Here is a 14553-nt window from a genome sequence, read left to right on the forward strand (position 1 = left end):
CAACTTATAGTATTAAATTCTGTGAAATTGTTTCAAGTTATCTTGAGTTTAAATACCTTTGTTATCCAGACCTTCTTTTTAAACTTCAAATTTCGTCCTCATCTCAAAGCCATCACCATGTCTCTGAATTATCCTCTGCCATATCTAATGACCTGCAGGATTTAAAACTATGATATAATGTTAGTTCAATATCACACAGTTTTACTGATACCAATTAATACATTTTGTTCTGATCTCCAGAAAAATTAATGACAATCACCTCATGGTCTCAGCTGGCTCTTGAATGCCCCTTACCATCATAACTTTCCCTCAGGGTGCTCCCTGGCATTCCCTGGCATTCAAACACAATATATGCGGGTTTTTGTTTTGTTTTGGTGAGCGGTATTGAAGAACCTTTCTTTGGGGCAGACTGCTGTATCTCTGTCTGGACTCACGGCCCTACAAGACACAGCTCCCCCCACACAGTGAGTCTGATTGCCTCATACAGACATCTGTTCAACTTTACACACCTCACATAGACTCCACCCTCCTTTTGGGGGCGGAGCTTGAGTGTCAGCGTGATCCCCCTGGCTTAGGTTGTTCTGCGTCAGGCCACACAGAATCTTACCCGTCATTGGGAAAATCACTTCGTGCCCACTCCCCGCTTGAGATCTTTGACCCTCAACAGGATCGGCTGTGTTTTGGAACTTGGGGAAAGTGCATTCAAGAGTCACTAGAGCCGTTTGGTCTGCTTACTATTGGTAAAACATGGAGACAGGTTAATTACAACACAACTTAATCATTAAAATTAATAGATTATACTCAGTACATCTGGTCATAACAATTTAATGTTCTGTGACCAAAGCCATCAGTTCTGTACATGGTGGTGGCTAAGAGCAGGCATGGAAGTTACTGGTCATATAACAGATTAGTCTCAAATTTCAGTTCATTTTGTAGTCTATATTTGAAAATTTTGAAATATTCTTCATGAATATTTATCATTGCCCTCTCATTGGCAATCGTTTATTTTTAATAAATCTTTGTCTCTATGATTGTCAGCTGATGCCTTGTGTCTTTATACTATGACATCCTGTGACACTGGTCCAGATATCAGCTTTGAGCTAATTTGGGAAGAGAGAGAGACTCTGAGGCCTTTAGGGCTGGCACACTGCATTCTCACAAACTTTTCACTCTTCACACTACCTCAGTGTAAGATCTGGCTATGAATTAAAATTGGTTCCAAATAAACATCAGACATTTTCCTTTTAACTCTATTCTTGGACTGAGATCACATTTTCAAATAATCAACCCAAAACATCAGCTTCTAGGTTTTCCAACATATTAACTCACCTATAGTTATTTCAACAATCCAATTTCAGTCAAATAAGCATTATCAAAGGTTTGCAAAAGTGAGAAGAGCAAGAGCATATTTATTTTAAATCCTCTACATCAAAAATGTTATCGTCTTTAATTTTATCTCATAATTAAAAATTAAAATCATCAACTCCTTCTTTCCAAAAAAATAATTATTTAATTTATTCTTTATTTAGTTTCGTTTTCAAAATTTAGTCTGGTGGTCTCATTTTGCCACATTTTCAACACCTTATGGGTGAGTGGACACAGTTGTGTGCAAAAACGCCCCGCTGACCACACATGAACACTTATTCAGCAATCGACATGTTTCAGTCTGGTTCCCAGTCTGTAAGGCGGTGTCTAAAGCGGCAATCGCTCGGACAGTCAGAGAAGAGCTCTGGTCCAATAAAACATACAATGTCTTGCAATTAATGGTATCATTCATCTGCTTTTTCAAAACAAAAATCACATTTAGCTATCAGATTCCCTCAGTTACTGGGATCTTTCCTTCAGGGTTTAATGTTATCAGATTATACAATCCCTCAGTTACTGGGATCTTTCCTTTAGGGTTTAATGGCATTCCACCCATTTTACAACCCATGAATAAGCATTAACACCTAGAAATTTGAATTTCTTTCGTTCTCAATTTATTTGTAGCCAGTTAAGTTGCCGTATAATTTTCTAAACATAATTTAAACATTGCTGGCCATTTTCTTAATACGTTCTGCTTATTTATTTCAATTGCGATCTTCAGAGCAGAGCAGCTTACAGCATTTGCTCTCTAGTCTCAAAATCTTTATTCAGACTAATCAAGTTACTCATCATGCCATTCAAATTTTTAGCTCTAATTTAGTTATCATAAATTGTTATCCATTGCTTAATCTCATACTCACCAGCGATCTTTAAACAGCTGTGGCTTCTGTGTGATCAGACAACATTTTCCTTTCCCTGCTATCAGTTTCATTCAACACTGTTAGTTTGCATTTCTCACACACATCCCCCGCACATCCTGATTCTGCCGAGTTAGACGAGTTCCTGGGACAACAAGGGAGGTGCTTAAGGTAAAATGGATCAACCAATCAGATTACTCATGTGACGTCACATCATCTGCCAGCTTGCGCGCCACTTTTTGAATTTATCCCTTTGACATCGCCTTCATTTCACCGAGGTAAGAGCATTTTATTTACTCTGTATATGCATTATTAATTTCAATTTCATGATGGATTAATTTGCAACGTGAACATTTGCTAAACTGCTCAAATAAGGTGCAAATCACGGAACCCCTCTCCCATCGGTCAGGCACTCGGATCCGGTCACTCTGTGGTGTTTCCCCCGCGATCGCGCATCCGATCCGGTCACTCTCTGTGGTGTTTCCCCCGCGATCGCGCATCGGATCCGGTCACTCTGTGGTGTTTCCCCCGCGATCGCGCATCCGATCCGGTCACTCTCTGTGGTGTTTCCCCCGCGATCGCGCATCGGATCCGGTCACTCTGTGGTGTTTCCCCCGCGATCGCGCATCCGATCCGGTCACTCTGTGGTGTTTCCCCCGCGATCGCGCATCGGATCCGGTCACTCTGTGGTGTTTCCCCCGCGATCGCAAATCGGATCCGGTCACTCTGTGATGTTTCCCCCGCGATCGCGCATCCGATCCGGTCACTCTGTGGTGTTTACCCCGCGATCGCGCATTGGATCCGGTCACTCTGTGTGGTGTTTCCCCCGCGATCGCGCATCCGATCCGGTCACTCTGTGGTGTTTCCCCCGCGATCGCGCATCCGATCCGGTCACTCTGTGTGGTGTTTCCCCCGCGATCGCGCATCGGATCCGGTCACTCTGTGTGGTGTTTCCCCCGCGATCGCGCATCCGATCCGGTCACTCTGTGGTGTTTCCCCCGCGATCGCGCATCCGATCCGGTCACTCTGTGGTGTTTCCCCCGCGATCGCGCATCCGATCCGGTCACTCTGTGGTGTTTACCCCGCGATCGCGCATTGGATCTTTTCCGATTATTTATATCACCTTTTTTATGTATTCGTTTAACAGACCTTATACTGACCCTTTTGTAAAAGAGAAGCTTAACACTTTCGCGGATGGATTATTATTATATTAATAATAATAGCCTAATAATAATAATGAAATATATCGTGTGGACCCAGGGACATCATATTCTTATGTTGATCCAGGGACTTCATTCATTATAGCTCATCTAATATAAGACAAACATTAATTAATCACTGTATTTAAATAATAATAATAACCTAATAATAATACAAATAATAGCCTAATAATAATAATAATAATAATAATAATAATAATAATAATGAAATATATCGTGTGGACCCAGGGACATCATATTCTTATGTTGATCCAGGGACTTCATTCATTATAGCTCATCTAAAATAAGACAAACATTAATTAATCACTGTATTTAAATAATAATAATAATAATAATAATAGCATAATAATAATAATAACCTAATAATAATAGCATAATAATAATAATAACCTAATAATAATAATAATAGTAATAATAATAACCTAATAATAATAATAATAGCCTAATAATAATAATAATAATAACCTAATAATAATACAAATAATAGCCTAATAATAATAATAATAATAATGAAATATATCGTGTGGACCCAGGGACATCATATTCTTATGTTGATCCAGGGACTTCATTCATTATAGCTCATCTAATATAAGACAAACATTAATTAATCACTGTATTTAAATAATAATAATAACCTAATAATAATACAAATAATAGCCTAATAATAATAATAATGAAATATATCGTGTGGACCCAGGGACATCATATTCTTATGTTGATCCAGGGACTTCATTCATTATAGCTCATCTAAAATAAGACAAACATTAATTCATCACTGTATTTAAATAATAATAATAATAATAATAATAATAATAGCATAATAATAATAATAATAATAACCTAATAATAATAATAATAATAGTAATAATAATAACCTAATAATAATAATAATAATAGCCTAATAATAATAATAATAATAATAACCTAATAATAATACAAATAATAGCATAATAATAATAATAATAATATTAATAATAATAATGAAATATATCGTGTGGACCCAGGGACATCATATTCTTATGTTGATCCAGGGACTTCATTCATTATAGCTCATCTAATATAAGCCAAACATTAATTAATCACTGTATTTAAATAATAATAATAACCTAATAATAATACAAATAATAGCCTAATAATAATAATAATAATAATAATGAAATATATCGTGTGGACCCAGGGACATCATATTCTTATGTTGATCCAGGGACTTCATTCATTATAGCTCATCTAATATAAGACAAACATTAATTCATCACTGTATTTAAATAATAATAATAATAATAATAATAATAATAATAATAGCATAATAATAATAATAACCTAATAATAATAGCATAATAATAATAATAATAATAATAATAATAATAATAACCTAATAATAATAATAATAATAATAATAATAATAGCCTAATAATAATAATAATAATAACCTAATAATAATACAAATAATAGCCTAATAATAATAATATTAATAATAATAATGAAATATATCGTGTGGACCCAGGGACATCATATTCTTATGTTGATCCAGGGACTTCATTCATTATAGCTCATCTAATATAAGACAAACATTAATTAATCACTGTATTTAAATAATAATAATAATAATAATAATAGCATAATAATAGCATAATAATAATAATAATAATAACCTAATAATAATAATAATCTAATAATAATAATAATAATAACCTAATAATCTTAATAATAATAATAGCCTAATAATAATAATAATAATAATAATAATAATAATAATAATAACATAATAATAATAATAATAATAATAATAATAATAACAACCTAATAATAATAATATTAATAATAATAATGAAATATATCGTGTTGACCCAGGGACATCATATTCTTATGTTGATCCAGGGACTTCATTCATTATAGCTCATCTAATATAAGACAAACATTAATTAATCACTGTATTTAAATAATAATAATAATAATAATAACCTAATAATAATAATAATAGCCTAATAATAATAATAATAATAATAACCTAATAATAATAATATTAATAATAATAATGAAATATATCGTGTGGACCCAGGGACATCATATTCTTATGTTGATCCAGGGACTTCATTCATTATAGCTCATCTAAAATAAGACAAACATTAATTAATCACTGTATTTAAATAATAATAATAATAATCTAATAATAATAATAATAACCTAATAATAATACAAATAACAGCCTAATAATAATAATAATCTAATAATGATAATAATAATATTAATATATTAATATTTTATTATCTTTATATTTTAATAATAATGATATATTTCATTATTATTATTAATTAATAATAATAATGAAATATATCGTGTGGACCCAGGGACATCATAATCTTATGTTGATCCAGGGACTTCATTCATTATAGCTCATCTAAAATAAGACAAACATTAATTCATCACTGTATTTAAATAATAATAATAATAATAATAACCTAATAATCATAATAATAATAATAATAATATTAATAATAATAATGAAACATATTGTGTTGACCCAGGGACATCATAATCTTATGTTGATCCAGGGACTTCATTCATTATAGATCATCTAATATAAGACAAACATTAATTAATCACTGTATTTAAATAATAATAATAATAATAATAATAATAATAATAATAAAAACCTAATAATAATAATAATAATGAAATATATCGTGTTGACCCAGGGACATCATATTCTTATGTTGATCCAGGGACTTCATTCATTATAGCTCATCTAATATAAGACAAACATTAATTAATCACTGTATTTAAATAATAATAATAATAATAACCTAATAATAATAATAATGAAATATATCGTGTTGACCCAGGGACATCATATTCTTATGTTGATCCAGGGACTTCATTCATTATAGCTCATCTAATATAAGACAAACATTAATTAATCACTGTATTTAAATAATAATAATAACCTAATAATAACAATAATAATCTTAATAATAATAATGAAATATATTGTGTTGACCCAGGGACATCATATTCTTATGCTGATCCAGGGACTTCATTTATTATAGTTCATTTAAATAATAACTATAATAATATAGCCTAATAATATGAATTGCCTAATAATAATAATAATAATGAAAAATATTGTGTTGACCTTTAGGGACATCACATTCTTATGTTAATCCAGGGACGTAAAATTAACTATTCAATTTTGCTTCCTTAATTGTACTTTAACTATTTATATAACTATTTTATATAAAATATTAATATGTATATTTTTCCATTTCTGTTAAAATAGCATCAAGATTTTAAATCAACTGCTGAGCAATTCCTCAAGAGGTTTGAAGATTTCCCAGCTCTTTGCTCATACTTCAAGTATCACTGGCTGGAAATAGGACACACATGGTCTGACTTTGTATGGTGCTATAACCATGCTGACTCCGATACAAACAATCTTCTTTAAAGGTAATATTTGAAATTAAACTTATGCAACTTCAGTTAATGAAAATTAATGTAATAGAATCATAATGCATTTGGAACGTATTTATATAAAAAATTAGACACTATCATATTAAACATGTATTGTGTTGTTTTTCTTTGCTTGTCCAATTAGATTTTCCCATCACCTCAAATATCAATTTTTGGGTGGCATGAGGAACCGCAGACTAGATGATCTTATCAGCATTCTCATCAAGAAGACAGTTGGATACTTCCTGGTCATTCATGATTTGCAGGCAGTTGGAAGAATGAAAAAGGCCTCTTTGAAGTCAGGAGAAATACTTAAGTCAGCTTGCAGATTGGTGGAAAAAGGTTGCATTAATCTTATATCCCATGCATACCTTTATGAAGTTCCATCAGAACAAACCCCTGGTCTAAAGATTGTCTTATTTTTGTATTATTTATTTATTTACTGTATATATTTACATGTATTGTTTCAAAACAAATCTGAAAAAAAAAAAAAAAGAATTACATCTTTAATTGTAAATTGAACGTTTAACATTACTCTGCTGTCTGAATGTGTTCTCTAACAGTGATATGTTGTATATTTAAATCAATTAACTGTAACATCACTTAATTAACTAAGATGACAATGTTTGTAACAATTTAACATTAATTTGATATTGTGCTCACTGGCTCAGTGTACATCTACTTAAACTGACTGATTAAACATTAGATGACAACATCTACAACTTGTGGTCCAAATGTATGGGTCAGCAGACTAAAAGGTGGCTCCTCCCCCAGTTTTTCCCTCAGTAAGGTCTGGAGACTGCAGAGTGTATTTCTGTAAATATAAATGGACAGATTTGTAAGCAATTTGTAAAAAATAAAAATAAAATCCAGATGTGGAAGAAACTTTCTTGGCAATTTGATTAATTAATGTTTGTCTTATATTAGATGCAGGGGTGGTAAGTAATTAAGTAAAAATACTTTGATACTTTACTTAAGTATTTTTTTCGGGGATCTGTACTTTACTTGAGTATATTTTATTTGCATCTACTTTTACTCTTACTCCACTACAATATTAAAGGCAAAGTTTACTTTTTACTCCAATACATTTCCCCATGCCCGCTCCAAGTATTAAGTATTTATTACACTTGATTTCCAAACCGGTCAGGTCGGTCATGGATGACCCAGTCGGGTATAGACTTGGAAAAGCTGACAAGTCAGGTTTGCCACACTAACGTTAGCTCAGGGTTTCCCCACCTTTTTTTTTTTTGCGGCACACAATTTACTATGAAAACATTGGTAACATTTTTCAATACAGGTGCACTATTATAATTCATGCCTAACTAATGCACAGGCAATCATGAGTTAATGTATTACTAATGAAGAACTAAACCATTTATTAATGATTACTGCATCAGCAACTAATGAACATTCTCTATGATTAATAGATTAAGTAATATATGAATTGCTATTAATTAAATATGACATCATTAATTCCCTAATAACATATTACATTAACTAATAATGTAAATTCATGTATTCAAAGCATGCATTCCGACTCTCAGTTGTCTGTTTAATTAATCATTAATCATAACAATTGGCAAAATTATATTATGACTTTACTTGTTGAGGCACATGACTATTAACTAATTGTTACGTAATATGTCATTGTGGTTATGGCTTTTGGATGAATTTTGAATTAGTTAATAGTATCTTGGTCCTCATCTGTTTTATGGAGCTAATGTTATGGAACATGTCTATGTTAAGTTTAACCCCTATACTGCCTTAAGGTGCTTCATTGTGTCCTATTAATTGCAAATCTAACAAATTCTTAATTGCAGTATCTAATCTTATCATTTGTTCAATTAAAGCATTGCATATCAGTCTGAAAAGATTGTATCTGCTTATTGATATTTACAGTTAATTTGAATATGTACTTTTTACTTTCGGTACTTGAGTACGTTTTAAATCGGATACTTTTGTACTTTTACTCAAGTGATGTTTGAATCGAGGACTTTCTACTTTTACTGGAGTATTTTTTTATTTAGGTATGTATACTTTCACTCGAGTATAACTTTTGAGTACTTTTACCACCTCTGGTTAGATGAGCTATAATGAATGAAGTCCCTGGATCAACATAAGAATATGATGCCCATGGGTCAACACGATATATTTCATTATTATTATTATTATTATTAGGCTATTATTATTATTATTATGATTATTAGGTTATTATTATTATTATTATTTAAATACAGTGATTAATTAATGTTTGTCTTATATTAGATGAGCTATAATGAATGAAGTCCCTGGATCAACATAAGAATATGATGTCCCTGGGTCCACACGATATATTTCATTATTATTATTATTATTATTAGGCTATTATTTGTATTATTATTATTATTATTATTATTATTATTATTATTATTATTATTTAAATACAGTGATTAATTAATGTTTGTCTTATATTAGATGAGCTATAATGAATGAAGTCCCTGGATCAACATAAGAATATGATGTCCCTGGGTCCACACGATATATTTCATTACTATTATTATTAATATTATTATTATTAGGTTGTTGTTGTTATTATTATTATTAGGTTATTATTATTATTAGGCTATTATTATTATTATTATGATTATTAGGTTATTATTATTATTATTATTATTATTATTATTATGATTATTAGGTTATTATTATTATTATTATTATTATTATTATGATTATTAGGTTATTATTATTATTATTATTATTTAAATACAGTGATGAATTAATGTTTGTCTTATATTAGATGAGCTATAATGAATGAAGTCCCTGGATCAACATAAGAATATGATGTCCCTGGGTCCACACGATATATTTCATTATTATTATTATTAATATTATTATTATTAGGTTGTTGTTGTTATTATTATTATTAGGTTATTATTATTATTAGGCTATTATTATTATTATTATGATTATTAGGTTATTATTATTATTATTATTATTTAAATACAGTGATTAATTAATGTTTGTCTTATATTAGATGAGCTATAATGAATGAAGTCCCTGGATCAACATAAGAATATGATGTCCCTGGGTCCACACGATATATTTCATTATTATTATTATTATTATTATTATTATTATTATTATTATTATTATTATTATTATGATTATTATTTTGATTATTATTATTATTATTAGGCTATTATTATTATTATTATTATTATTATGATTATTAGGTTATTATTATTATTATTATTTAAATACAGTGATTAATTAATGTTTGTCTTATATTAGATGAGCTATAATGAATGAAGTCCCTGGATCAACATAAGAATATGATGTCCCTGGGTCAACACGATATATTTCATTATTATTATTATTATTATTTAAATACAGTGATTAATTAATGTTTGTCTTGTATTAGATGAGCTATAATGAATGAAGTCCCTGGATCAACATAAGATTATGATGTCCCTGGGTCCACACGATATATTTCATTATTATTATTATTATTAGGCTATTATTTGTATTATTATTAGGTTATTATTATTATTATTATTATTAGGCTATTATTTGTATTATTATTAGGTTATTATTATTATTTAAATACAGTGATGAATTAATGTTTGTCTTATATTAGATGAGCTATAATGAATGAAGTCCCTGGATCAACATAAGAATATGATGTCCCTGGGTCCACACGATATATTTCATTATTATTATTAATATTATTATTATTATTATTATTATTAGGCTATTATTTGTATTATTATTAGGTTATTATTATTATTATTATTATTAGGCTATTATTATTATTATTATTAGGTTATTATTATTACTATTATTATTAATAGGTTATTATTATTATTATTATTATTATGCTATTATTATTAGGTTATTATTATTATTATGCTATTATTATTATTATTATTATTATTATTATTATTATTATTATTATTATTATTTAAATACAGTGATGAATTAATGTTTGTCTTATTTTAGATGAGCTATAATGAATGAAGTCCCTGGATCAACATAAGAATATGATGTCCCTGGGTCCACACGATATATTTCATTATTATTATTATTATTATTATTAGGCTATTATTTGTATTATTATTAGGTTATTATTATTATTTAAATACAGTGATTAATTAATGTTTGTCTTATATTAGATGAGCTATAATGAATGAAGTCCCTGGATCAACATAAGAATATGATGTCCCTGGGTCCACACGATATATTTCATTATTATTATTAATATTATTATTATTATTATTAGGCTATTATTTGTATTATTATTAGGTTATTATTATTATTATTAGGCTATTATTATTATTATTAGGTTATTATTATTACTATTATTATTATTATTATTAGGTTATTATTATTATTATGCTATTATTATTAGGTTATTATTATTATTATGCTATTATTATTATTATTATTTAAATACAGTGATTAATTAATGTTTGTCTTATTTTAGATGAGCTATAATGAATGAAGTCCCTGGATCAACATAAGAATATGATGTCCCTGGGTCCACACGATATATTTCATTATTATTATTATTATTATTATTATTATTATTATTAGGCTATTATTTGTATTATTATTAGGTTATTATTATTATTTAAATACAGTGATTAATTAATGTTTGTCTTATATTAGATGAGCTATAATGAATGAAGTCCCTGGATCAACATAAGAATATGATGTCCCTGGGTCCACACGATATATTTCATTATTATTATTAGGCTATTATTATTAATATAATAATAATCCATCCGCGAAAGTGTTAAGCTTCTCTTTTACAAAAGGGTCAGTATAAGGTCTGTTAAACGAATACATAAAAAAGGTGATATAAATAATCGGAAAAGATCCAATGCGCGATCGCGGGGTAAACACCACAGAGTGACCGGATCGGATGCGCGATCGCGGGGTAAACACCACAGAGTGACCGGATCGGATGCGCGATCGCGGGGGAAACACCACAGAGTGACCGGATCGGATGCGCGATCGCGGGGGAAACACCACAGAGTGACCGGATCGGATGCGCGATCGCGGGGGAAACACCACACAGAGTGACCGGATCCGATGCGCGATCGCGGGGGAAACACCACAGAGTGACCGGATCGGATGCGCGATCGCGGGGGAAACACCACAGAGTGACCGGATCGGATGCGCGATCGCGGGGGAAACACCACAGAGTGACCGGATCCGATGCGCGATCGCGGGGGAAACACCACACAGAGTGACCGGATCGGATGCGCGATCGCGGGGGAAACACCACAGAGTGACCGGATCCGAGTGCCTGACCGATGGGAGAGGGGTTCCGTGATTTGCACCTTATTTGAGCAGTTTAGCAAATGTTCACGTTGCAAATTAATCCATCATGAAATTGAAATTAATAATGCATATACAGAGTAAATAAAATGCTCTTACCTCGGTGAAATGAAGGCGATGTCAAAGGGATAAATTCAAAAAGTGGCGCGCAAGCTGGCAGATGATGTGACGTCACATGAGTAATCTGATTGGTTGATCCATTTTACCTTAAGCACCTCCCTTGTTGTCCCAGGAACTCGTCTAACTCGGCAGAATCAGGATGTGCCACATCCCCCACAACAGCCCTTTGATTAATCTCCTCTCTTCAACAGACCACTTTCAGCCTGGTGAAACACAGCATTCCCTCTTTTGGAAATCATGATTAATTCAATTAATTTCTCTATACCTTGCATGCATTTTTGGCCATATAATTTTCCCATTTGACAAAAACACCGGTGTATCATATTCTGCTAGCTTGCTTTGGGACTTTACCATATTGGCAGTCTGAGTCTGTGGCTGTTCGCGTGCACGCTAGTAATCTGTCGGACGTCTCCGTACAGATCTTATCCTTCACCCAGACCAGACGGGACGGACGCTTACTCAAGCGCCCGATTTCGGAACCGCACACAACTCAGTTCCCGGACCGCACACAACTCAGTCCCTGGACCGCACACAACTCAGTCCCCGGACCGCACACAACTCAGTCCCCGGACCGCACACAACTCAGTCCTTTTTCGCCCACGTGATTTCAGTTTCACCCCGTAAAACACATAAATTCACGTTGCATTTGCCACAGATTCAGACTTCCAGTATGGTTAATCCCTATCAATTAAAATTTCAATTTAACCAAATTCTATTTAAAATTCTTCCCCAAATTTTTAAGTTTGTCTCTTACCAGAAGCGTCCCGTTGCCACCCCGGGTTCGTTTTCTCTAATTCCAGTGGTTGGACCCTCCAGGACCCCTAGAGCAGCCGGCCCTTCTCCCTGAATCAGTCGGGGTAAGGCTGTGACTCTAACGTCCAGGATGATCGGTCACCGTCCGCTCTCAGGGTCCGGAAGGCACATCCAAGGAATCCCACTTCTGACACCAAATGTATAGGCAAAATTATATTAACTCCGTTGCATTTCTGAATAAGAGACAAACCTTAGCCAATTGTGTCTTTATAAAGATTTAATCCTTGCAAGAATGAATCCACAATCAACCAGGCAATGCCTGCCTCGAGTGTGAACTGGGGAAACAAAGAAAGGTCCAAGCTTTTATACCCGTGTCAGTGTTTTACAAAAACAAAAGGAAAGATGAAACAAATGTCTCCCCCCCAACCCTTTTGTCATGGGACACAATGGTCCCTGTACCTACAGAGGGAAAGTAAGAAACACACACACATACATGGCCCCCCTTCTGTCTTAGAACTCATTTAAATGAAAAGCAACAAACAGTGGTCTTAGATCTAATTTAGATTTGCCGACACCTCTGATGAGGGAAAACTCTCAAACTAGGGTTCCCGTCCCTACCCCCTGGGTTTCAAAAGACACTGTCTTATGGTGTTTTATTATGGCAGAAACAGATGTTGACTTCTTGTGTGAACTCAAACATAAATTATAAAAATTTCTTCAACAATTATTGAGTAATATGATGTGGATGTGCCTGTTTTATTTCAGGCCAGGTTTTTTTGTATGGATTTGAATTCTTCCGGAAGGAAGATGGCGAGCCAACCACCCTTGAATGTTGAACCCATGGAATCATTGATTGCTGCGGGACGTCTCATTTGATCCCAAGTGCTGTGCGGTAGGAAATCATTGGAACCTAAGGACACAACTAATTTCCAGGACTGAAAAGAGATTTTCGTTTTTTTGTTTTGTTTTGTCATCTGAAAGACTGGACCGAGGAAGAAACTGATACACATACACTGATTGCGCACCACACTTTATTGCTGTTTTTTCCTTTTGTAACAATTGTTATGTATATTCTGGTTCATTACAATACAGTTTATGTGAAATAGTAATCTGTGTGGTTATCAATAACTTCTGGTTGTGCCATTTACCACACTGTAATTAATTGGCCTTAAGTTGAGTATCCGAACCAGTGTGTATTTACCCTTTAGAGCAGTGGTTCTCAAACCTGTCCTGGGGACCCCTCACCATTGCACATTTTGCATGTCTCCCTCATCAGACACACCCAATTCAAATCTTAGAGTCTCTACTAATGAGCTGATGATTTGAATCAGGTGTGTTTGATGAGGGAGACATGCAAAATGTGTACTGGTTGGGGGTCCCCAGGACAGGTTTGAGAACCACTGCTTTAGAGGAGGGTTACACTGGCAAAGGGAGGTTTGTTAATGGAAAGGAGTGAAGTCCCAATGATT

General features: G+C 32.3%; 1 long non-coding RNA gene across 1 annotated transcript; it reads left to right on the top strand.

The window, feature by feature from the left end:
* Window positions 1-2340: 2340 nt before the first annotated feature.
* Window positions 2341-7285, top strand: LOC137064409 (uncharacterized). The gene is made up of 3 exons (XR_010901543.1): window positions 2341-2500; window positions 6720-6886; window positions 7035-7285. It is a non-coding gene; the product is annotated as an uncharacterized lncRNA (long non-coding RNA).
* The last annotated feature ends 7268 nt before the right edge of the window (window positions 7286-14553 follow it).

The sequence above is a fragment of the Pseudorasbora parva genome, chromosome 25 (genome assembly GCF_024679245.1).
Source record: "Pseudorasbora parva isolate DD20220531a chromosome 25, ASM2467924v1, whole genome shotgun sequence".
NCBI classification, from domain to species: Eukaryota; Metazoa; Chordata; class Actinopteri; order Cypriniformes; family Gobionidae; genus Pseudorasbora; species Pseudorasbora parva.